The sequence below is a fragment of the Bos mutus genome, chromosome 1 (assembly GCF_027580195.1).
Source record: "Bos mutus isolate GX-2022 chromosome 1, NWIPB_WYAK_1.1, whole genome shotgun sequence".
In the NCBI taxonomy this organism is placed as follows: domain Eukaryota; kingdom Metazoa; phylum Chordata; class Mammalia; order Artiodactyla; family Bovidae; genus Bos; species Bos mutus.
This window is the reverse complement of record NC_091617.1, coordinates 42003188-42028623: the sequence shown is the minus strand read 5'-3', so window position 1 is coordinate 42028623 and position 25436 is coordinate 42003188. Positions and strand designations below refer to the sequence as shown.

The window sequence follows — 25436 nt, the reverse complement described above, 5'->3', positions numbered from 1 at the left end:
TCCCCAATCACATAAAAAGTAAGTCAATGTTTAAAGAATTCTTCAAAAACCAGCATTACTCTGTGCAACTGGATGAAATGATCCCCCTTGCACATTGCATCTCAGGTAAAAGGGGGAAGAAGAGAGAACACAGAAGAGACTCTTCACTCAGCTTTCTAGTGTTCATGATAAGAAATTTCCTAAAGGTTGGGTGCTTTCCTTCTCCTTTTTCCCAAAGGTCCAGGAAGACGAAAACCCTGATCAGATGCAGAAGGTTGTGGTAGTAAGTGGTAAGCTGCCCATTCCTCCTGGGATGACCAAAAGATCTCCAAAAAGAAAAAAAGAAATATGAACACGGGGAAGAGACTGAGATCCTACTGCTCCTCACTCTCTTTTATCATATCCTCACCCGCAAAATATCATTGCTTCTTAGCCTGACCGCCTGTCTGGCAGCCAAGTTCCTGACCAATTCAATCACCATCAGGAGAAAAAACACCTGCTACCCCACTACAGTGAGAACTGTGCTTCTGACACCCTGACATGGAACCATAAATATAGCTTTCTACAAAAACACTGTTATGTCCAATGCACACATCTTGTTCTATACATCAAGTGCACTCCAAATTAAACACTTTAACTCATCAGGGTTCAACTGGAAACTGTGGTGTATGCTGTTATCCACTGTAGTTAGGATAAGCAAGAGAGATTCAACAGTGATAGTGAGGAGGTAGCCCTGTGAAGATTTCTTCCAGGCAAAAAGGAACTTCCCTGAAAATATATTCAGAATGAAAAGAACATTCAGAACATAAGCTATTGGCAATAACAGGCCCTTGTAAACCTGGCCAGACACAACCCACCCAAGGGGCATGTCAAAGATGTGGAGAAGATAGAAGATAACCCTTGAAAGTCTGAAACTAACAAGAGGAAAGACAATGTAGAGCATCTGCTCAAGAAGCCAAGCCTGAGGGGTAATTAAGAAGGTGTGTTCAGATAGGAGAGGGGGATACAAGTGAGGGTGGAAGGCACAGGAGAAAGACAAGCAAATGAATGGAAGAACCTGTGAGGAACATCTGCTACAGAGGCTTCCTGGGACCCCTGCAAGGCAGAAGTGAAGCGACCCTCCTGTGATCCAATCTAAGTCACTTAACCTTGGGCAGGCTCAAGTTTGTTTGTTTGTTTGTTTTAATTATAAAATAAGGTCAAGCATTCCTTTCTCCTAGGGTGGTTGTGAAGATTAAATAAACTAGCACAGGTGAACTCACTGGGGATAATACTGGGAACCATACTGGGAACCACCTGAGTTTTGTGCTTTCCTCTCCTTCTTGATAAGCATCACCTAGAATGCACTTAAACAGGTCTCTGGCCTCTGAATGCAATCACAATGGAAAAAAGCCTATTGGTAATCTGCATGGTTAGCAGATGATGCTTATCAGAGAAACATGGGAAGCACAGTATTACTTCACTTCTCTCTCATAATATTCCATATGATATGGAACACAGAAATATCTCGCACAGAAGCAAACAGCTGCCACTATTATTTAAAATGAGAAAACTTGAAAATTACAATTTTCACAAAAGACAGACTGATTTTTTTTAAATGCTATGTCTCTTAAAGTCATTCTTCTGCCAACACTATTTCTATTCCTTTTGAGCTCCAAAGATTTGTATTGACTTGGGGCATAAGAACAAATTGAATATCTCCAACAAATCTACTGAAACAATCAAAACAGCAATCTCATTCTATTACACCATAATACGGAGACACGGTACAACCTGAAACTGTGACAACCAGGGAGGAACGTGGTGAAAATATTGCTCAAGAAAAGGCCTGTGAGAAGGCCCTCCCCCTCCACGTTTAAGGACCACTTGATGCCAGAACAGATACACAGTTTTGAGAAAAGTTCTCTTCTCATAAACCAAAGTTGCCATTATCTAAAGTGCTTCCGAGCCAATCAGCCTCATTCGGAGACGACAAACTAGATCATCTAAGAGTGGCTCTTTACAGATTTTCGTACTAAAAGTCGGCGGTGAGACTAAAAGGAAGGGAAAACAAATCAATTTACAAATGTCAAATCATCATGTTTCAGATGTAAAATAGCCTGGCAACCTGACCAGATCTTCCCAAATATGTAACATCTCCATATAAGTCAAAAGATATAATTTCTCAGCCTGCAGCCGGGACACTAAGTTTTATCACTGGAAAGTCAAATATCAAAGCTAGCCTTGTAAGAGCAGCTATCAGAAACCACGAGACTAGCGTGAACATGGGGCCAGAGGGCAAGGAGCTTCTGGTAGATTCGCAGTATTCTTAACTATCTACCTAATTACAGTTCTCAGGTGGCGGGCCTCTTAAAGCACGTGTGACTTTTGGATTTAGAATCTGCGGCTTCTGGAGTTTCCGATACGTTGGCATTCAAGATGTCGCTTTCATCACCACTCCCAAGTACCGTTTTTAAAACAACATCTTCGAACAGCAACCCCACCCTCAACCCGGTCACCAACCTCTCTCCCCGCCCTTCCACTGAAGACCTGCACCCCACCCCCCCACCCCACCCCCGCAAAGGTGTTTTGGGTTTGTTTTTACTTTCTGAAAACTGCCTTTTATAGATTCTCTTTCAAGCCCAAATAACACCACACAAGGAGCTGAGATCGCCAGGGAGCTCGGTAGCATTCGGCCTCAAAACCACTAGCTTCTTCTCCCCTTTCCCCCAAATGAACGGCAGGCCAAGTCCCTGCAATTTTCTCGTCCCTGCACTTTGCGCCAAATCGCCTCCGAGCTGGTTTCTTTAGGTCTAGTTCCACTGTGGCGGGAAGAAGGGTTTCTCGTAGATTTTTTCTAAGGTAAAACGAGAGAACTTTGCAGACCTCTCGCCCCGGGTCGCGTACATCCCCTTTTACAAAGAAACAATAGTGAGCGAGGAACCCGTCACCCCCGCCGGCCGCTCCAGTGCCCAGCGCCCCAGCCGCCCTTACCCGGTGAGCACCCGGGTCCGCGCGCCCCCCACTCCCTGAACCCGGGGCGCCGGGCAAGCGCATGCAGGCTCCTGGGGGTGGGAGGGTGCATGGAGGCGCGCCCCCCGGCCCCTGATCCTCAGCCTCAGAGGCAAAGCCCGCGGATCTCCCCACCCCCAACCTCCCTCCCCCACCCTCCCCCCGCCGATGCCAACCCGCAGCGAAGCGGGCTGGGGAGAGTTACTCGCCGAGGCCCAGGCGCGAAGACCGCAGAGGCGCGCGGGGCTCCGGGGCCGGGAGCTCGCCCGCAGCCGCTCTCTCCAGCCGGGTGCTGCCTCTCCCGCGGCAGCCGCAGCATCGAGCCGGCGGAAACCGGAGGACGGTAGCGCGGCTCAGCGGCGGCCCGGGAAGGAGGCAGTCTCCCAGACCCGGCGGGGGACCAGCGAGAAATCCGAGGCGCCCGGCGGCGCGTGCGCTGCCCACAGCGCCCGGGGCCGGATCCTCGGCGACTGCGCCGAGCGCCTCCGGAGTCGCGGGGAAGCTCCTCTCGCGGCAGCGGCTGTGGCCGCCGCCGAGTGCGCCGAGGAAGGTGCGGGGCAGTGAGGTGCAGAGAGAGCCGCTGGGGCCCGGCGTCCCCGGGCGGGCGAGGCTGGAGCGCGGCCGAGCCCCTACCTTTCCGGCTGGCGGGACTCCAGCCACGCGCCCTCCCCGGGCGTCCCGGACAGGAAAATCACCAAGGGAAGGCCCGGGGAAAGCGGCGGGTGGCTTTGGACGAGGTAGGAGGATCAGGTTCCACAGCCAAGGAGACACTCCTTTCCCGCCCCGGTTTGTTTGAAAGCTGCAGGGGAGAAAGAGAGGGGCGGCTAGGGAGCTTTCTCCTCCCCGCCGGGCTGGCAGGCGGCAGAAGTAAACACTTTTTGCTTGGCTCGGCGGGGACTTCTGTGACACGAGGCGGGGCAGGCGGTTGGTCCCCAGCAGAAAGGGCGGGAGTGTCCAGAGAGACCAGAATTTCTGGGCTCTGCCCTTCAAGGACAAATGTGTTAGTGCTTTTTGTCTTTTGGAGGAAACGATGCGTTAGGGGGAAGGAAGACGAAATGTGTATTTGCTTGTTAAAATAGGTCTCCCTTGAGAAATGCGTGTACTATAGTGATGATACTTGGATAGCTGTATTTTTTAAATGTCAGTGTTTGTGAAATAAATCATATGCCCTGGGAGAAGAGCCACAGACTTGGGTGCAGTTCAGAGTGAGTAACGTGTCAGGCCCTGAAACAAAGTCCTTTGTGATGGACCTTCTGGTGTTGGTGTTGATTTTAACAACAGCCCTAGGAGGCAGCACTTGTTATTTTCCCAATTTTATCAAAGAATCCGACTCGGCTGAGCACACACACACAATCAAAAAAACCCAGAGAGTTCAGGAATTCCCCAACCCGTACCCTTTCTACAAATTGCCTTTGTAGTAACCCACACAGATTTTGTAATTACAAAGGTGGTACCTCAGACATCTGAGTGGTGGTGATGGATTAGTTCCTCAACTGTGTCTGACTCTTTGAGACCCCATGGACTGTAGACCTCCAGGCTCCTCTGTCCATGGAATTTCCAGGCAAGAATACTGAAGTGGGTTATTTCCTTCCCCCAAGGAATCTTCCTCACCTCACCCAGGAAATGAATCTGGGCCTCCTGCATTTTAGGTGGTTTTCTGCATTGCAGGCAAATTCTCTACTGACTGAACCACAAGGAAGAGGGTATTTGTCCAACTGGGCCCATTTTTCTTGAAGTTACTATGCTCTTTTAGGTTCTGCTGAGTTTATTACCCTTCTTATGTTCATCATCTTCAGAATTAAAGCAGTGATTTTACCTCCTACTCTCTAGCTTTCCTAGGACTTTTTTTTTTTTTAAGATGTGGACCATTTTTTGTTAGTCTCTGTGGAATTTGTTACAATATTGCTTCTATTTTATGTTTTAGTGTTTCATCCCCAGGGCACATGAGACCTTGACTCCCTGACCAGGCATTGGAAGGTGAAGTCTTAAACAGTAGACTGCCAGGGAAGTCCCTTTCCTAGGATTCTTGAATCTGCAAAGTCATGTGCTAAGGGAAGAGGCAGTCCATTATTCTTAGGTGACATTTGTGCTTCTTCATAGTCAGTATTGGCCAAGAAGACACTACTCACCATGACCTAGTTCAAATTCCACTGCCTCCTCTGTCCTGTGTGACCTTGAACAAGTGACTTAACCTCAACGTGCTTCCTTTTGTAAAGTGAGAGAGTACAACCTCTCTTCACGGGTTGTGATGAGGATTAAAATAGATGATGAGGTAGAGAGTTCTTGGCACAATGCTTATCACAAAAAAAAATCAGGAAGTATGGATATTAACTACCAGTTCTTTCCTACCATGAGTCAGCTACCCTTCATGTATCATGTCTGTTCCTCCAGTTCATCCCGCAAACCAGAATAATCTTATCCCAGAAATGACAAAGTGGAGTCAGGAGGTTATGTAATATGCCCAAGATCATACCAACCCATTTTGGAGCTGTGATTTGAATGAAAGTACCTAGAACCAAAATCAGCTCTCTTTCCAGAATGCTTTGCCTGTTATGTAACTATCTGGGCAGGTGCTTTTGACATGTCAAAGATTTTTTTTAATGCAGAATACATTATTTCATGGGCACATGATTGCAACTATGTAAAATTTTTGAATTCTTGTGGAAGGTGGTAAAGAATTAAGCAGGGTAAATTTGTAGCAGTCTCTGGGCTACAATGTTTTCACAATGTAAAGATAATTAACTCAGCCTTTGTATAGATGATTTATTCTAATAAAGTGGGAGGGGAAGGGCCAGGAAATAGAGAACTATTGGGACATGCAGGGTCTTTTAAAGGTCCTTGAAACCATAATATTTAGGCAGTGTACACATAGGGTTGGACCAGTTTGCTAGGTTTGTTTTTTAATTACAGATGGTGTGATCTCTTTGAATTAAAATGACATTGTTTGATGGGATGTATCCCAGGGTATCCCGGGACCGGTGAAAGCCAGGTTCCCCACGCCAGCCTGGAGTGCCATTCAGCACTCTGGAGAATCACAGTCTAAAGTTCAAGAAAGTAGTATTTCTTCCTGACCCCAATATATGATCTGCCTTCCAAATTCTCACACCCTAGACCAAGAGCAGGCTTTCTTGGCATGATTGACATAGGACTGTCTACTCTATGCAGAAGAGACCTACTTGTAGGGGCATACTCTCAGCAGGTCACATCAGATCATAGTAGATGAATCCCAGGACTGGAGATACAAAGTGACAAGAGACCTCTTTCACACAATATCCTCTTTTAAGTTTATGGGGGAAAAAAAATGTTTTCTTTAACATTCTCAATATGCCAGCAAATTTGGAAAACTCAGCAGGGGCCACAGGACTAGAAAAGGTCAGTTTTCATTCCAATCACAAAGAAAGGCAATGCCAAAGAATGCTCAAACTACTGCATAGTCGTACTCATCTCACATGCTAGCAAAGTAATGCTCAAAATTCTCCAAGCCAGGCTTCAACAGTACACGAACTATGAACTTCCAAATGTTCAAGCTGGATTTAGAAAAGGCAAAGGAACCAGAGATCAAATTGCCAACATCCATTGGATCATCAAAAAAGCAAGAGAGTTCCAGAAAAACATCTATTTCTGCTTTATTGACTATGGCAAAGCCTTTGACTGTGTGGATCACAATAAACTGTGGAAAATTCTGAAAGAAATGGGAATACCAGACTACCTGACATGCCTCTTGAAAAACCTGTATGCAGGTCAGGAAGCAACAGTTACAACTGGACTTGGAACAACAGACTGGTTCCAAATAGGAAAAGGAGTACATCAAGGCTGTATATTGTCACCCTGCTTATTTAACTTACATGCAGAGTACATCATGAGAAATGCTGGGCTGGATGAAGCACAAGCTGGAATCAAGAGTGCAGTGAGAAATAGCAATAACCTCAGAAATGCAGATAACACCACCCTTATGGCAGAAAGTGAAGAAGAACTAAAGAGCCTCTTGATGAAAGTGAAAGAGGAGAATGAAAAAGTTGGCTTAAACCTCAACACTCAGAAAACTAAGATCATGGCATCTGGTCCCATCGCTTCAGGGGAAATAGATGGGGAAACAATGGAAACAGTGTCAGACTTTATTTTTGTGGGCTCCAAAATCATGCAGATGGTGACTGCAGCCATGAAATTAAAAGATGCTTGCTCCTTGGAAGAAAAGTTATGACCAACCTAGACAGCATATTAAAAAGCAGAGACATTGCTTTGCCAACAAAGGTCTGTCTAGTCATGGCTATGGTTTTTCCAGTGGTCATGTATGGATGTGAGGGTTGGACTCTAAGGAAAGCTGAGCACCGAAGAATTGATGCTTTTGAACTGTGTTGTTGGAGAAGACTTGAAAGTCCCTTGGACTGCAAGGAGATCCAACCAGTCCATCCTAAAGGAAATCAGTCCTGGGGAGTTGGTGATGGACAGGGAGGCCTGGTGTGCTACAATCTATGGGGTTGCAAAGAGTAGGACACAACTGAGCAACTTAACTGAACTGAACTTAACATTCTCAAGGCTTGGGGGATTTAGTTTTAAACAGTACCTGGCTCAAGACTGAACTTGACCAACATACAGTCCTTCTTCCAACTCTAGGTAAAGATCCTGCCAGATCTGTCTTCTGATTATCTTGTGGTTTTATCTCCTACAAGCAATTATTTGTCACAGTGGTAAAAAAATCCACCTACCAGTGCAGGAGATGTAAGAGACACAGGATCCACCCCTTATTCCGGAAGATCCCCTGGAGCAGGTAATGGCACCCTACTCTAGTATTCTTGCCTGGAGACTTCCATGGACAGAGGAGCCTGGTGGACTACAGTCCATGGGGTCACAAAGAGTCAAAGCCGACCAAGTGACTAAGCACAGGAAACTAAGACCTATCACACTGCCTGGTGCAGCCAAAAAGACAATTCAAGGATATGTGGATCTCAAAAATAATAAACCAGTGTGTAAGGAATGTAAATCTTAACTTAGAGCTATGACTCTGCCAGCAATGTAGAAAGTGGCAGTTAGTACTCTCAAGCGAACCCTAACTTCTCCAACATCTCTATTCCAGAGCAGGGTATCAGCTACATGTTTGCATACATAAATAAACATTGTATTGTTTTCCCCAGAATTGTGAGTGCATGAGAAAGGAATTCAAGTCTACCAGAAAGCTTATTTGCCACTTCATAAATGATAGTGTCTCCTGATTGTGCTTGTCCTGTCAAGGTTTCAGAGGTCTTAGTGGCTCAGTAGTTATCAGGGACTGTATTTACTCTCTTTCAACAAGCTAGCAGAGGAGGGTGGAACTGGGGCTCAAAGTGTTCTAAGCACAGGAGCATGTCAGTATCTATATGATGGGAGGCACAATTAAGACAGCTGATGGAAAATGATTGCAATATTATTAAAAATGGTTAATATCCAGAATAAATTAAGAATTCCTATGGATCAAAAAACAAAAAATAAGACAACCCATTTAAAAATAGAGCACAGAACATCAGCAAGCAATTCACTGAAGAAATACAAATTATCCAAAAACTTGCAAAAATTTTAGTGTCTTTTTTAAATAATAAAACTATGTGAAAAAATCTGAACAGTAATGAGAAATCAGATAAGCAAAAAAAAAGGGGGGGGGTGGTGAAAGAGTTAATGAGAGCTCCACTAGCTATCCAGTGCTTAAGAATCTTCCTGCCAGTGCAGGGGATGTGGGTTTCACAACTATGCAGCCCAGATGCTGCAACTACTGGAACTCAACTGCTCTAGAGTCATGCTCCGTGACAAGAGAAGCCACCACAAGGAGAAGCCTGAACACTGCAACAAAGACCCAGCACAGCCAAAAATAAAATAAGTGAATCTTTTTTTAAAAATAAGTGAGTTAATGAATTTCTGGCAAAGGTGGCAAGGAATCTATTCAAGTAAGTGTAAAGAACTACTTCCTTTTTAGAGGGCAGTTTGGTGGCTGCTATCAGATCAGGGAAGGAGTACATCAAGGCTGTATATTGTCACCCTGCTTATTTAACTTATATGCAGAGTACATCATGAGAAATGCTGGGCTGAAGAAGCACAAGCTGGAATCAAGATTGCTGGGAGAAATACCAATAACCTCAGATATACAGATGACACCACCCTTATGGCAGAAAGTGAAGAGGAACTCAAAAGCCTCTTGATGAAAGTGAAAGAGGAGAGTGAAAAAGTTGGCTTAAAGCTCAACATTCAGAAAACGAAGATCATGGCATCTGGTCCCGTCACTTCATGGCAAATAGATGGGGAACAGTGGAAACTGTGAGAGAGTTTATTTTGGGGGCTCCAAAATCACTGCAGATGGTGATTGCAGCCATGAAATTAAAAGATGCTTGCTCCTTGGAAGAAAAGCTATGACCAACCTAGAGAGCTTATTAAAAAGTAGAGACATTACTATGCCAAAGGTCCGTCTAGTCAAAGCTATGATTTTTCCAGTGGTCATATATGGATGTGAGAGTTGGACTATAAAGAAAGCTGAGCTCCAAAAAATTAATGCTTTTGAACTCTGGTGTTGGAGAAGACTCTTTAGAACCCCTTGGACTGCAAAGAGATCCAACTAGTCCATCCTAAAGGAAATCAGTCCTGAATATTCATTGGAAGGACTGATGCTGAAGCTGAAACTTCAATACTTTGGCCACCTGATGGGAAGAATTGACTCATTTGAAAAGACCCTGATGGTGGGAAAGATTGAAGGCGGGAGGAGAAGGGGCCAGCAGAGGATGAGATGGTTGGATGGCATCACGGACTCAACGGACATGAGTTTGAGTAACCTCTGGGAGTTGGTGATGGATAGGGAGGCCTAGTGTGATGCAGTCCATGGGGTTGCAGAGTCGGACAGGACTGAATGACTGAACTGAACTGATCAGATGTAAAAAGTTGTTTGGGATTTGAATTTCAAAACCCTCATTAAAGTTCCTTGACTTTTCTCCCTGCAAGATAGTTCTGGCCTCAAGCCAAGTGATTTAGGAATGAGGATCGGAAGGGAAAGGACCTGAAATCTCTCAACCAACTCCCAGTTACCCCATCAATGAAGAGGTTGGCCTTCCTGATTGCTGGGTAACTCCCTTCACAGCACCCCCTGATGGCAGGACAGCCCCTCCCCCAAGATAGTAGCCCCCCACCACCCCCCACCCCCGGAGTTGTGTGGGGCAGTGCACAAAGCTGCTGTATCTTAGAGCAGCTTGCTCAGAGCTCTTGTTCAATTCTGAGAAGCATTCAATGCCTGGATCACTGTCCTAGCAGATATGCCCCCTCCCCATCTATCTATGAAGATGCTCTGCTAATATCCAGTCCTGTGACTGATAATTCAAGCAAAATATACAGGTCACTTCACTCAGAGCTCTCAGACCATTAATGATAAAAATTATGACATTTTAAACTAACACATTTGTCTCATAACTGGTTTACAGGGCTGAACTTTTGCTACTTCATTTCATGGGAGTGTTGCTATAGGATGGATCCCTAAAAGCGGAATTGCTGGGCAAAGTGTACATAAACCTACACTCAAATAATTAACTATATTTTTATGTTCAAAAATTTATACTTAAAAGAAAATATTTTCCATAGCACTCCTGAAGCAGAGTGCAAGGTGGAGTCATTACAGTGGGCTATGAGTGGCACAAAGGCTTCTCTGTGTTTCCCAAACTCTGCTGCTGCTAAGTCGCTTCAGTCGTGTCCAACTCTGCGCGACCCCATAGACGGCAGCCCACCAGGCTCCCCCGTCCCTGGGATTCTCCAGGCAAGAACACTGGAGTGGGTTGCCATTTCCTTCTCCAATGCCTGAAAGTGAAAAGTGAAAGTGAAGTAGCTCAGTCGTGTCCGACTCTTAGCGACCCCATGGACTGCAGCCCACCAGGCTCCTCTGCCCATGGGATTTTCCAGGCAAGAGTACTGGAGTGGGTTGCCATTGCTTTCTCCGTCCCAAACTCTAGTCTGCTGTAAATGCATGTTCCTTTCAAATCAGCAATTTTATGTTTTAGGACTCCATCCTGCATAAATAATTACATAAGAACACAAAAATATGTATGGGGTTGGTCATAGAAGCATTACTTGTAATGTTTAAAAACAGGAAAATAATAGAAAGAATAGAAAGTGATTAATTATATTATGGTAGTATATCCTGGGTTTCTCTGATAGCTCCTTTGGTAAACAATCCATGGGCAATACAGGAGACCCCAGTTTGATTCCTGGGTTGGGAAGATCCGCTGGAGATGGGATAGGCTACCCACTCTAGTGTTCTTGGGGTTCCCTTGTGGCTCAGCTGGTAAAGAATCTGCCTGCAATGTGGGAGACCTGGATTTGATCCCTGGGTTGGGAAGATACCTGGAGAAGGGAACAGTTACCCACTTCCGTATTCTGGCCTGGAAAAATGAATGCAACTATTGCAAAACCATTAGAAATCTGCATATACATATACTAATATGATGACAGCCATTATATTGGCTTTAGAAGTTCTACATTCATAAAACATATTGTGCAATTCATTTATATCAAGCAGAAAAAATAAAGGATCACTGACGTGTGTATATATTTGTGAGTACGTAAGAAAAGGTCCTAAAGACTACACGACAAAATGTTGACAGAGATTTCTTCTAGAATTACAGTGGCAGAGGAAGAAAGGGAAGGAGGATTTTTTGCTGTATACTCTAAATGTTTCTAACTTGTGATATTTATAATGTATATGAGTAATATTTGTAATTTTTAAAAAGACACTAACAAAGTTATTTGTGTTTGGGAAAGACAGTAAAAAAGTGTCAAATAAAAATGCATCCGTGTTTAGGTACAAATTTGAATTCTTTAACTTGGTGATTCCTTACCTGTATGCTCTTTATTCTATACAGTGTGTTTTTCCAATCAATAGAGACCAGATAAAAATATCAGATGAAAACAAAAATAAAACCCTTAAGCCCACATTGAAAGAACAAGAGGAAAATCTATGTGAATCTTGCTTTTATTTTGAAGTGGGAAAAACTAGGCATGAAAGAAGCTTGAAGAAAAAGGTTAATACATTTGACTTCACAAAAATGCAGTTTCTAAAGATAAAATACACCAAAAAATAAAAAGACAAGCTGGGAAAAAATACTTGCAGCACATATCAAATGGTTTCTCTTCTTATTAGGCCAAGAGCTCTTAGGAGGCAAAAAAAAAAAAAAAAAAAATCAAGAATTTAGTAGAAAAATAGGGAAACTACATGGAAATAACAGCAGTCTGAGGAGAAAAATAAACATTACTTAATTAAACAAATATGTATGCCTGCTATGTGCCAGATACCATTCTAAACAGGTATATATTAATAGCAGTGAAGAAAACAGACAGTAATTTCTGGCTCTTTGGAGCTTACATTCTAGTAAATTTGAAAAGAATCTTGACTTCACTAATCAAATTTAAAGCTATATATCATTTACACTTATTGGTGAAAATCATGATTATTAAAACTTAGTGTGAAGATAATTTCTCGTGCTTTTGGTGCAAATGCAAACTGGTGAGGTTTTTCCAAAGGATATTTTAATAAAGTCAATTATAATTTTAAACATGAACACTTTACTGTAGAATATATACTTTATGTATACATTATATATACTTTATGTATACAATGTATACTTTATTGTAGCAGTTCCACTGATAGAAACTTCTGTTGCAGACACCTTACATAGTTATGCAAAGTTGTGTTTAAGAATTGCCATTTAGATATTGCTTATTAATGGCAGCCCACTCCAGTACACTTGCCTGGAAAATCCCATGGACAGAGAAGCCTGGTAGGCTACAGTCCATGGGGTCGCAGAGAGTTGGACACGACTGAGTGACTTCACTTTCTTATTGCTTATTAAATATAATGAAGAGATACCAGAATGAGTCAAACAACCATTGCTAAGGGATTGGAGTTGTAGGGATCACATATACAAGAGATTTCTGTGTAATCACTAAAACCATGAACTAGTCCTGCATCTAATGACTTGGAATAATGTCTAAGATATTATTAAATTTTAGCAGCAAGTTGCTAAACAGGTTGCCTAGTAGGATCCTGTTATTGTGAGATGTAAAAAAATAAAAAAGTAATAGAAATAATGATGGTTATAATAAAACTTATGTTAGAACACTAACAGAAGGTGTCTAAGGGGATACACACCAGCCATGAACATGAACCACCTCTGGAGGATGTATTCATGGAGGACTTTTCTTTCTAAATTATAAATTTCTGAATGTTTGATTTGCACAATAAGCACCTATTTATTTGTAACCAAAATTTCAAAACATGTTTTAGGATTTTTTACATGCAGTAGAAACTTGCTTAGAAGCATATCAAAATACTTAGAATGCTTGACCCTCCTCCAGTAGTTTTTCTGAGAAGTGACAATAAAAACTCTCTTGTAAAGGGTGATTGTACACCATTTTCATCAGAACCCTGATAGTGATGGTGTTTTAGGGTTTCTATTATTCTCAATTTTTGAATTAAAAGGGACTCAGTTAGTGGAAGCGATGGAGTTCCACCAGAGCTATTTAAAATCCTAAAAGATGATGCTATTAAAGCACTGCACTCAATATATTAGCAAATTTGGAAAACCCAGCAATGGCCACAGGACAGGAGAAGGTCAATTTTCATGCCAGTTCCCAAGAAGGACAGGACTATAGAATGTTCAAACTACCAGACAGCTGTACTCACTTCCTCTGCTAGTAAGGTTACGCTCAAAATCCTTCAAGCTAGGCTTCAGCAGTACTTGAATCAAGAACTTCCAGATATACAAACTGGGTTAAAAGGCAGAGGAACCAGAGATTAAATTGTCAACATTTGCTGGGTCATAAAGGAAGCAAGGGAATTCCAGGAAACATCTGCTTCTGTTTCATCGACTATGCTAAAGCCTTTGACTGTATGAATCATAACAAACTGTGAAAAACTCTTATCAGACCATCTTAACTGTTTCCTGGGAAACCTGTTTGCAGCTCAAGAAGCAACAGTTAGAACCTTACATGGAACAATTGACTGGTTCAACACTGAGAAAGGAGTAGGTCAAGGCTGTTTATTGTCACCCTGCTTATTTAACTTATATGCAGAGCACATCATGCAAAATGCCAGGCATGATGAGTTACAAGCTGGAACCAAGATTGCCAGGAGAAATATCAACAACCTCAGATATGCAGATGGTATCACTTTAATAGCAGAAAGCAAAGAGGATCTAAAGAGCCTCTTGATGAAGGTGAAAAGGAGAGTGAAAAACCTGGCTTAAAACTCAATATTAAAAAAACTAACATCACAATATCCAGTCCCATCACTTAATGGCAAATAGAAGGGAGAAAAGTGGAAGCAGTGACAAATTTCCTCTCCTTGGGCTCTAAAATCACTATGGATGGTGACTGCAGTCATGAAATTAAAAGATGTTTGCTCCTTGGAAGGAAAACTATGACAAACATAGACAGAGGATTAAAAGAAAAGACATCACTTTGCCAACAAAGGTCCGTCTAGTTAAACCTATGGTTTTCCCAGTAATCATGTATGGATGTGAGAGTTGGACCATAAAGAAGGCAGAGCATGGAAGAATTGATCCTTTCAAACTGTGGTACTGGAGAAGACTCTTAAGAATCCCTTAGACTGCAAGGAGATCACACCAGTCAATTCTTTTTTTTTTTTTTTTCCATTTCCACATGCAATCTTTTTTTTTTTTTTTAAATTCTACATAATTGTATTAGTTTTGCCAAATATCAAAATGAATCCGCCACAGGTATACATGTGTTCCCCATCCTGGACCCTCCTCCCTCCTCCCTCCCCATACCATCCCTCTGGGTCGTCCCAGTGCACTAGCCCCAAGCATCCAGTATCGTGCATCGAACCTGGACTGGCAACTCGTTTCTTACATGATATTTTACATGTTTCAATGTCATTCTCCCAAATCTTCCCACCCTCTCCCTCTCCCACAGAGTCCATAAGACTGTTCTATACATCAGTGTCTCTTTTGCTGTCTCATACACAGGGTTATTGTTACCATCTTTCTAAATTCCATATATATGCATTAGTATACTGTATTTATGTTTTTCCTTCTGGCTTACTTCACTCTGTATAATAGGCTCCAGTTTCATCCACCTCATTAGAACTGATTCAAATGTATTCTTTTTAATGGCTGAGTAATACTCCATTGTGTATATGTACCACAGCTTTCTTATCCATTCATCTGCTGATGGACATCTAGGTTGCTTCCATGTCCTGGCTATTATAAACAGTGCTGCGATGAACATTGGGGTACACGTGTCTCTTTCCCTTCTGGTTTCCTCAGTGTGTATGCCTAGCAGTGGGATTGCTGGATCATAAGGCAGTTCTATTTCCAGTTTTTTAAGGAATCTCCACACTGTTCTCCATAGTGGCTGTACTAGTTTGCATTCCCACCAACAGTGTAAGAGGGTTCCCTTTTCTCCACACCCTCTCCAGCATTTATTATTTGTAGACTTTTGGATCGCAGCCATTCTGCACACCAGTCAATTCTGATGCTGGGAAAGATTGAGGGCATGAAGAGAAGGGGTGGCAGAGAATGAGATGGTTTAGATGGCATCACTGACTCAATGGATATGAGTTTGAGCAAACCCCAGGAGAAAGTGAAGGACAGGGAAGCCCGGCATACTGCAGTTCATGGGGTTCGCAAAGAGTTGGACACGACAGCAAGTGAACAATCAGGGTTTCATTGATTTAGTCATTTATAGGTTTATCGAGAACCTACTGTATGCCCAGCACAATGACAATTGAGGCATTAAACATACAGAATCCTAGACACTGGAGTTTCTGCCTTGAGAAGTGATATGAGGGAAATAGGCTCATAAGTTTCAGACTACAAACACTTTCTGAGATTCTGTGTCATACATTGGCTAAGTTCAAAGAACACAGTGGTGAATGTCCAAAATTCCCAACATGATGATGATTGCAAATGAGCATACTTGTAGACTAACACTGTTTATCAGGGTTTTGTAACTGCTGGAGATAAACAGCCTGGTGGAAACTAGAGGAAACAACTTCCTGGGAGAACTTGGAGAGATAACTTTGGAAATTTGCTTTATGCAAAAAAATAATCTTCCTGGTCTATTTTTTCCTAAATATTTTTCTTTTCTAGTGTTTGCTTAAAATGACATGCACTTACTTAGAATTTGCCAGAAGACAATCTTACCCAAGTTTCTTAGCCACTGAAATATGAATGACTTTTCCTAAAAGAGCTTTAGAGTTCTTACATTCTCCTGGCCGCCTAACATAGCTCAATAGCCTAATTATTGCTCCAGATTGTCATCCCCACCTCAGGGTTTCTAATTCTGTGGAACTAGAGTGTGGCCTGGGAATTTTTATTTCTAATAGGTTTCCAGAAGTAGCTGATGCCACTTCAAAAACGGTTTAGGGAATTAAATATACCGACTTCCCAAGTTAAAGACTTTATTAAAGGACTGTGAGACAGATGATATCTCCGATTCATAGGAGGAATAACAAGGTTCTTAACAAAACACAAATGTAGATAGGTAGGCAAGACACAATAATAAATATTTTCAGTTCAGTTCAGTCGCTTAGTCGTGTCCGACTCTTTACAGCCCCATGGACTGCAGCACAGCAGGCCTCCCTGTCCATCACCAACTCCCGGAGTTTACCCAAACTCATGTCCATTGAGTCATCCAATAAATATTTTATATCCTATTTAATAAGTGCAAGGATCTATTAGCTTGAGGTCAGAAATTTCATTCTATCACTGATTTTCAGGATTCAAAATACTTTAAAGGTGCTTTATGGTTTAACTTCAGATAAATTTTCTTTTTCTCTCCCATACACAGATGTTTTAGAAATTTAGATTAAAAACAATTTCTAACTACATCCAAATGCATAATGTTAGGTTCTGTGATGAGAATACAGTCCCAAGCCTATGGGGGAATTTGTTTTTTCTTGTGAATGGGCTCTTGGGAAACAGACTTCTAAGGTAGCAGCATCAGTGAGTGCAAACAACAGGCATAGGATGGCGGTGACAATCCAGAGGGTTTGAACAACATGTGGGGGCAGATGCCAACTAAGAGCCTTTAAAAAATGAGAAGAGAGCATCTATATTTGTAGATTAATCTGTCTGTAGTCTGAAAACTCAACGTGCCGAACATCAAGAGGACGAGAAGACGGCTAGCTGTCATTGAGTGAGTGATTTTAGTCCTGTCTGACTCTTTGCTACCCCATGGACTGTAGCACAGCATTCACAGTTTCTGGGGATTAGGATATAGACAGTTTTGGGAGGGAGCATTATCTGGCTTCCCACACGTGCTATTTATTTTGTTCTGGTCAAAAGCCATTTGGAGCAGTGTTTTCAATACCAGGCATCACATAATAAATTATATTCTACAGAAGAGAAAAATCGTCAGTCATTCATTTAGCATTTGTAAAGTGTTCACTATGTTCCAGTCACTTGGCAAGAAGAACTCTGGAGATAAGAGCATAGCAGGTTGTAGAATCTAATGCTCATGAGCCAGGACCCTGGAGTCTAATCATCTGGTTTTGAATCCGGGTCTCACCATTTATATACTGTGTGACCTCACAAATGACTTAACCTCTCTGTGTCTCAGTGTTGTCATTTATGAAACTGAGATAAAGTTTTAACTGTCCCATAGGGTTCCTGTGAAGGCTAAGTGAGACACTCGATGAAGCCTTTGGCATAATGACTGCATGTTGAGTTCAGTATATGTTGGTACTGAGGAGGCATGAGAGGACAACACCAGAGAAGGGGGTGCAGAATGACCACAAGGAATTTGAAAAGGCTTTCCAGAGGTAGGTTTTGAAAGTTGAGTTTCTCCTAGTTCATCAACGAGAAATAAAAAATGTGTAGTGAGAAGACATAGTAAAGGATTTGGAAACCATAAGGACTGGCTGAGCCGATTGAGGGATTTAAGCTTAGTAGCTTCGGGAATAGGGATCAGAGTCACATGAGAGCTGCATTTAAATCCTCTTGCAGTTAAAGCAACAGAAAGTAATTACTTATTTTACTTCTATCCAGAAAAATAGCCAAGCCTAAGTGAAAATGACAAAAGCAACATTCATCTCAGTATTTGGAACAACTTGTGAATAATAAGGATTCCTTTTTATAATGGGGTGGGAGAAAGTGACAATCATTCACTTGTGTCCAACTCTTTGCAACCCCATGGAATTCTCCAGGCCAGGATACTGGAGTGGGTAGCTGTTCCCTTCTCCAGGGGATCTTCCCAATCCAGGAATCAAATTGGGGTCTCCTGGATTGCAGGCGGATTCTTTACCAACTGAGCTATCAGGGAGAAGCTGATATAAATGGTGGGAGAAGGAGTGATACAAACCCTTCTTTGTGCCCCACTGACCGTCAGACACACTGCCTTCTTGAAAGAATGGTTGGTCTGAAATCCATTTTCCCCTGCTCTCAAAACCCAAGTATTTTGAGAACTCAATGGGCCATAAACTTTAAGGGAGATTGGACTTTTTCCAGCCCCAGGGGTGTAAATCAGGATTGGCTTGAACCAACCATGTAACCACTGTGGTTGAGGAGGTCAATAACAGGCATGCCTTTGGAAATTTTTTCCTATCTCTTCAGAAGGTAAATGAAAAAAATGAGTGTTCTCTCTGTCTTTCTTCCAGGAATGAGCCATCAAGTTAGCATCTGGAGATGGCAGAACAACAAGACAGAAAGGATGGATCCTTCATGAGATGGACCAGCTGCTAAATTATCCAATTCTGGAATTGTTGTACAGTTAATTTACCAAATTGTGTATGCCATATATTATATTAATATGTAATATATTAAAATACACTCACTGTTAAAGTCAGTCACATTTTTCATCTTACAGCCTGAAAAGCGTCTTGCAGTACAACTAGCACCCTAGTATGCTGACAATCCGGGCTCTCATCAGAAAATAACCATGGACCCTCTATGAGTGAGTGAAAGTCACTCAGTCGTGTCCAACTCTTTGTGACCCCATGAGTCCATGGAATTCTCTAGGCCAGAAAACTGGAGTGGGTAGCCTTTCCCTTCTTGGCCCCTCTATAGAGTTTATAAAAATGCAGGCTTTGAGAACTAATTTTAAATCAAGATTACTGCTTGATTTCCAGGTGGAAAATTCTGTTAGACATGTTTCTTAGTTCATTTTTTCTCTACTTATCTTTAATTTTATCTTTTGGACCAAACCATATCATTAAAGGGGCTTCCCAGGTGGCACTAGTGGTAAAGAACCCACCTGCCAATGCAGGAGATGTAAGAGACTGCAGGTTCGATCCCTGGGTCAGGAAGATCCCCTGGAGAAGGGCATGGCAACCCACTCCAGTATTCCTGGCTGGAGAATCCCACAGATAGAGGAGCCTGGCGGACTACAGACCATGTGGTTGCAAAGATTTGGACACAACTGAAGTGATTTAGCACACACGCATTTCTTTAAGGGGCAGTATACTTATCTAGCCATTCAAATTAACACCACATGGTGTCTAGTAATGGAATAACTTGACTGTATTAGCAATATAACTGTTTTCAGAATCAGTTTCTACATATATATAGGATTAATTTTCTAATTCCTAAAATGTATATGTCTAAGAGTCTATGATATCAACATTTCTAAGTAATGCGCTAAACCCACTATATATTGATAAACTGATTCTTCTGCTATTTTGAAAATTTAGCCAAGAGATACTCAGAAAAATATGCCAACAGCAGCAAAAGATGATTTCCCTCATGTGGAAAAGAGAATTGTCCCTTTGATTTCTGATAAATGTCCTTTTGGGACCATATATTCCTAAATACCCTTGCTGCTGCTGCTAAGTTGCTTCAGTCATGTCCGACTCTGTGCGACCCCATAGACGGCGGCCCACCAGGCTCCCCCGTCCCTGGGATTCTCCAGGCAAGAACACTGGAGTGGGTTGCCATTTCTTTCTGCAATGCATGAAAGTGAAAACATAAAGTGAAGTCACTCAGTCGTGTCCGACTCCTAGCGACCCCATGGACTGCAGCCCACCAGGCCCCTCCGTCCATGGGATTTTCCAGGCAAGAGTACTGGAGTGGGGTGCCATACCCTTACAATCTCCTTAAGCTTCTCACTTCTCCATTTTCAGTTTTATCCCATCCATCTCATTCTCATTTTCAATTGGGATGAGTTGAAACAGTTTGCTGGCCCAGTTTTAGGTTCCAGAAAGGATCAGCTCACCAGTGATAACAGTGCATATTTTCTCTTCTCACATAGCTTTTCTTCAACTACTTTACAAGTCTTAAGTCTGCATTTACAGCTGAACAGAGTAGTTTCATTCTGAGCCACATCCTTGCCAAAGTTTACTAAGAATATCTGTAAAGTACAACACATTTACAAGAATCTTTTCTTTTAAAACTGGACAGAGCAAGAAAATTTGGTCTGTCAACCCCAAGTCTAAGGAAGAATGTCAAGTCAAATTTTAATTACAGAGTCTAAGACAATGGAAAAAGAAAAAGTGTTTCCACTTCTCTCAGCCACTCTTCCAGTTAGAAAGCGAAGATTTCCAGAAACCTGCACCTATGTTTCAGTCATCTTTTGGGAGTTTACAGCACTAAACAAAATAAACTATATTTTTCTTATATTTTCTGTCTTTTGATGCTCTTGCATTTGGGGCCTCACTGACTAGTGTGACATTGTGATTTATAATAAGAAATATATATTTGGTCTCAGTACCCATTTCTGGCACAAATTTCCTAAGTGATTAGAGTGACAAAGGCATCTTTTGTTGTTAAGGAGGTGAATTTTGTGCCTAACCTAAGGACAGGGGCTGGTTGCCAGGGGAACCAACTCTGTGATTCAGTTTAGTTCAGTCGCTCAGTCGTGTCCGACTCTGAGACACCCATGGACTGCAGCATGCCAGGCCTCCCTGTCCATCACCAACTACCAGAGTTTACCAAAACCCATGTCCATTGAGCCGATGATGCCATCCAACCATCGCACCCTCTGTCGTCCCCTTCTCCCACCTTCAATCTTTCCCAGCATCAGGGTCTTTTCCGATGAGTTAGTTCTTCACATCAGGTGGACAAAATACTGGAGTTTCAGCTTCAACATCAGTCCTTCCAATGAATATTCAGGACTTATTTCCTTTAGGAAGGACTGGTTGGATCTCCTTGCTGTTCAAGGGACTCTCAAGAGTCTTCTCCGACACCACAGTTCAAAAGCATCAATTCTTCGGTGCTCAGCTTTCATTACAATCCAACTCTCACATCCATACATGACCACTGGAAAAACCATAGTGTTGACAACACAGACCTTTGTTGGCAAAGTAATGTCTCTGCTTTTTAATATGCTGTCTAGGTTGGTCATATGGAGAAGGAAACGGCAACCCACTCCAGTATTCTTGCCTGGAGAATTCTGTGGGCAGAGGAGCCTGGTGGGCTGCTATCCACAGGCTCGCAGAGTCGGACACGACTGCAGCGACTTAGCAGCAGCAGCAGCAGGTTGGTCATAACTTCCCTGCCAAGGAGCAAGCATCTTTTAATTTCATGGGTGCAATCACCATCTGCAATGATTTTCAGTTCAGTTCAGTTGCTCAGTCGTGTCCGACTCTTTGCGACCCCATGAATCCCAGCATGCCAGGATCCCATCACCCAGCATCCCATCACCCATCACCCAGCATCCCATCACCCAGCATCCCATCACCCATCACCCAGCATCCCATCACCAACGCCCAGAGTTCACCCAGACCCACGTCCATCAAGTCAGTGATGCCATCCAGCCATCTCATCCTCTGTCATCCCCTTCTCCTCTTGCCTCCAATCCCTCCCAGCATCAGAGTCTTTTCCAATGAGTCAACTCTTCGCAATGATTTTGGAGCCCCCCAAAATAAAGTCTGTCACTGTTTCCACTGTTTCCCCATCTATTTGCCATGAGTGATGGGATGAGATGCCATGATCTTAGTTTTCTGAATGTTGAGCTTTAAGCCAACTTTTTCACTCTCCTCTTTCACATTCATCAAGAGGCTCTTTAGTTCTTCAGTTCAGTTCAGTTCCTCAGTCTTGTCCAACTCTTTCTGACCCTGTGAATTGCAGCACGCCAGGCCTCCCTGTCCATCACCAACTCCCGGAGTTCACTCAAACTCAGGTCCATCGAGTCGGTGATGCCATCCAGCCAGCTCATCCTCTGTCGTCCCCTTCTCCTCCTGCCCTCAATTCCTCCCAGCATCAGAGTCTTTTACGATGAGTCAACTCTTCACGTGAGGTGGCCAAAGTATTGGAGTTTCAGCTTTAGCATCAGTTCTTCCAATGAACACCCAGGACTAATCTCCTTTAGAATGAACTGGTTGATCTCCTTGCAGTCCAAGGGACTCTCAAGAGTCTTCTCCAACACCACAGTTCAAAAGCATCAATTCTTTGGCACTCAGCTTTCTTCATAGTCCAACTCTCACATCCATACATGACCACTGGAAAAACCATAGCCTTGACTAGACGGACCTTTGTTGGCAAAGTAATGTTTCTGCTTTTTAATAGGCTATCTATGTTGGTCATAACTTTCCTTCCAAGGAGTAAGTGTCTTTTAATGTCATGGGTGCAATCAATATCTGCAGTGATTTTGGAGCCCCCCAAAATAAAGTCTGTCACTGTTTCACTGTTTCCCCATCTATTTGCCATGAAGTGATGGACCAGATGCCATGATCTTAGTTTTCTGAATGTTGAGGTTTAAACCAACTTTTTCACTCTCCACTTTCACTTTCATCAAGAGGCTTTTGAGTTCCTCTTCACTTTTTGCCATAAGGGTGGTGTCATCTGCATATCTGAGGTTATTGATATTTCTCCCGGCAATCTTGATTCCAGTTTGTGCTTCTTCCAGCCCAGCGTTTCTCATGATGTACTCTGCATATAAGTTAAATAAACACGGTGACAATATACAGCCTTGACGAACTCCTTTTCCTATTTGGAACCAGTCTGTTGTTCCATGTCTAGTTGTAACTGTTGCTTCCTGACCTGCATACAGATTTCTCAAGAGGCAGGTCAGGTGGTCTGGTGTTCCCATTTCCTTAAGAATTTTCTGCAGTTCATTGTGATCCACACAATCAAAGGCTTTGGCATAGTCAATAAAGCAGAAATAGATTTTTTTTCTGGGACTCTCTTGCTTTTTCGATGATCTAGCAGATGTTGGCAGTTTCATCTCTGGTTCCTCTGCCTTTTCTAAACCCAGCTTGAACATCTGGAAGTTCACAATTCATGTACTGTTGAAGCCTGGCTTGGGAGAATTTTGAGCATTACTTTGCTAGCATGTGAGATGAGTGCAATTGTGTGGTAGTTTGAGCATTCTTTGGCATTGTGTTTCTTAGGGATTGGAATGAAAACTGACCTTTTCCAGTCCTGTGGCCACTGCTGAGTTTTCCATATTTGCTGTCATACTGAGTGCAGCACTTTCACAGCATCATCTTTCAGGATTTGAAATAGCTCAACTGGAATTCCGTCACCTCCACTAGCTTTGTTTGTAATGATGCTTCCTAGGATCACAATAAACTGTGGAAAATTCTGAAAGAGATGGGAACACCAGAACACCTGATCTGCCTCTTGAGAAATTTGTATGCAGGTCAGGAAGCAACAGTTAGAACTGGACATGGAACAACAGACTGGTTCCAAATAGGAAAAGGAGTTTGTCAAGGCTGTATATTGTCACCCTGTTTATTTAACTTATATGCAGAGTACATCTTGAGAAATGTTGGACTGGAAGAAACACAAGTTGGAATCAAGATTGCCAGAAGAAATATCAATAACCTCAGATATGCAGAGGACACCACCCTTATGGCAGAAAGTGAAGAGGAACTCAAAAGCCTCTTGATGAAAGTGAAAGTGGAGAGTGAAAAAGTTGGCTTAAACCTCAACATTCAGAAAACGAAAATCATGGCATCCGGTCCCACCACTTCATGGGAAATAGATGGGGAAACAGTGGAAACAGTGTCAGACTTTATTTTTCTGGGCTCCAAAATCACTGCAGATGGTGACTGCAGCCATGAAATTAAAAGACGCTTACTCCTTGGAAGGAAAGTTATGACCAACCTAGGTAGCACATTCAAAAGCAGAGACATTACTTTGCCAACAAAGGTTCATCTAGTCAAGGCTATAGTTTTTCCTGTGGTCATGTATGGATGTGAGAGTTGGACTGTGAAGAAGGCTGAGCACCGAAGAATTGATGCTTTTGAACTGTGGTGTTGGAGAAGACTCTTGAGAGTCCCTTGGACTGCAAGGAGATCCAACCAGTCCATACTGAAGGAGATCAGCCCTGGGATTTCTTTGGAAGGAATGATGCTAAAGCTGAAACTCCAGTACTTTGGCCACCTCATGCAAAGAGTTGATTCACTGGAAAAGACCCTGATGCTGGGAGGAATTGGGGGCAGGAGGAGAAGGGGACAACAGAGGATGAGATGGCTGGATGGCATCACTGACTCGATGGATGTGAGTTTGAGTGAACTCCGGGAGTTGGTGATGGACAGGGAGGCCTGGCGTGCTGCGATTCATGGGGTCAAAAAGAGTCGGACACGACTGAGCAACCTGTCTGATCTGAAGGCCCATTTGACTTCACATTCCAGGATGTCTGGCTCTAGGTGAGTGATCACACCATCATGATTATCTGGGTCATGAAGATCTTTTTCACACAGTTCTTCTGTGTATTCTTGCCACCTCTTAATATCTTCTGCTTCTGTTAAGTCCCTACCATTTCTGTCCTTTATTGAGCTCATTTTTGCATGAAATGTTCCCTTGGTATCTCTATCTTGGTATCTCTAATTTTCTTGATGAGATCTCTAGTTTTTCCCATTCTATTGTTTTCCTCTATTTCTTTGCACTGATCACTGAAGAAGGCTTTCTTATCTCTCGTCGCTACTCTTTGGAACTCTGCATTCCACTGGGTATATCTTTCTTTTTCTCTTTTGCCTTTCACTTCTCATTTTTTCAACAGCTATTTTTAAGGCCTCCTCAGACAGCCATTTTGCTTTTTTGCATTTCTTTTCTTGGGGATGGTCTTGATCCCTGTCTCCTGTACAACATCACAAACCTCTGTCCATAGTTCATCAGGCAGTCTGTCTATCAGATCTAGTCCCTTAAATCTATTTCTCACTTCCACTGTGTAATCATATGGGATTTGATTTAGGTCATACCTGAATGGTCCAGTGGTTTTCCCTACCTTTTTTAATTTAAATCTGAATTTGGCAATAAGGAGTTCATGACCTAAGCCACAGTCAGCTCCTAGTCTTGTTTTTGCTGACTGTATAGAGTTTCTCCATCTTTGGTTGCAAAGAATATAATCAATCTGATTTCAGTGTTAACCATCTGGTGATGTCCATGTGTACAGTTTTCTCTTGTGGTGTTGGAAGAGGGTGTTTGACTCTGTGGTTAGAGGGATGGAACTTTCAGATTCATTCCCAGACCTCCCCAAAGTGGGGAGAGACTGGAGGGTGAATTAAGTCACCATTGGCCAATCACTTAATCAATCGTGCCTACTGTAAAAGCCCAACAAGATAGGGT

The 25436-nt window shown here is 42.7% G+C and overlaps 1 protein-coding gene and 1 long non-coding RNA gene across 5 annotated transcripts in view; one reads left to right on the top strand and one right to left on the bottom strand.

The window, feature by feature from the left end:
• The window catches only part of ST3GAL6 (ST3 beta-galactoside alpha-2,3-sialyltransferase 6), an 87411-nt gene extending 83553 nt beyond the window's left edge, over nucleotides 1-3858 (bottom strand). For 2 of the 4 annotated variants that reach the window (XM_070368182.1, XM_070368213.1), the window contains exon 1: nucleotides 3604-3857. The gene's annotated coding sequence lies outside the window, so the exon portion shown is untranslated. Of the gene's footprint in view, nucleotides 1-3179; nucleotides 3349-3603 lie in introns of those variants that run through there. The other 2 variants (XM_070368204.1, XM_070368189.1) reach the window with 2 other exon arrangements.
• On the top strand, nucleotides 3524-18770 carry LOC138987255 (uncharacterized). The gene is made up of 3 exons (XR_011463728.1): nucleotides 3524-3707; nucleotides 17596-17752; nucleotides 18587-18770. It is a non-coding gene; the product is annotated as an uncharacterized lncRNA (long non-coding RNA).
• Nucleotides 18771-25436: the final 6666 nt, after the last annotated feature.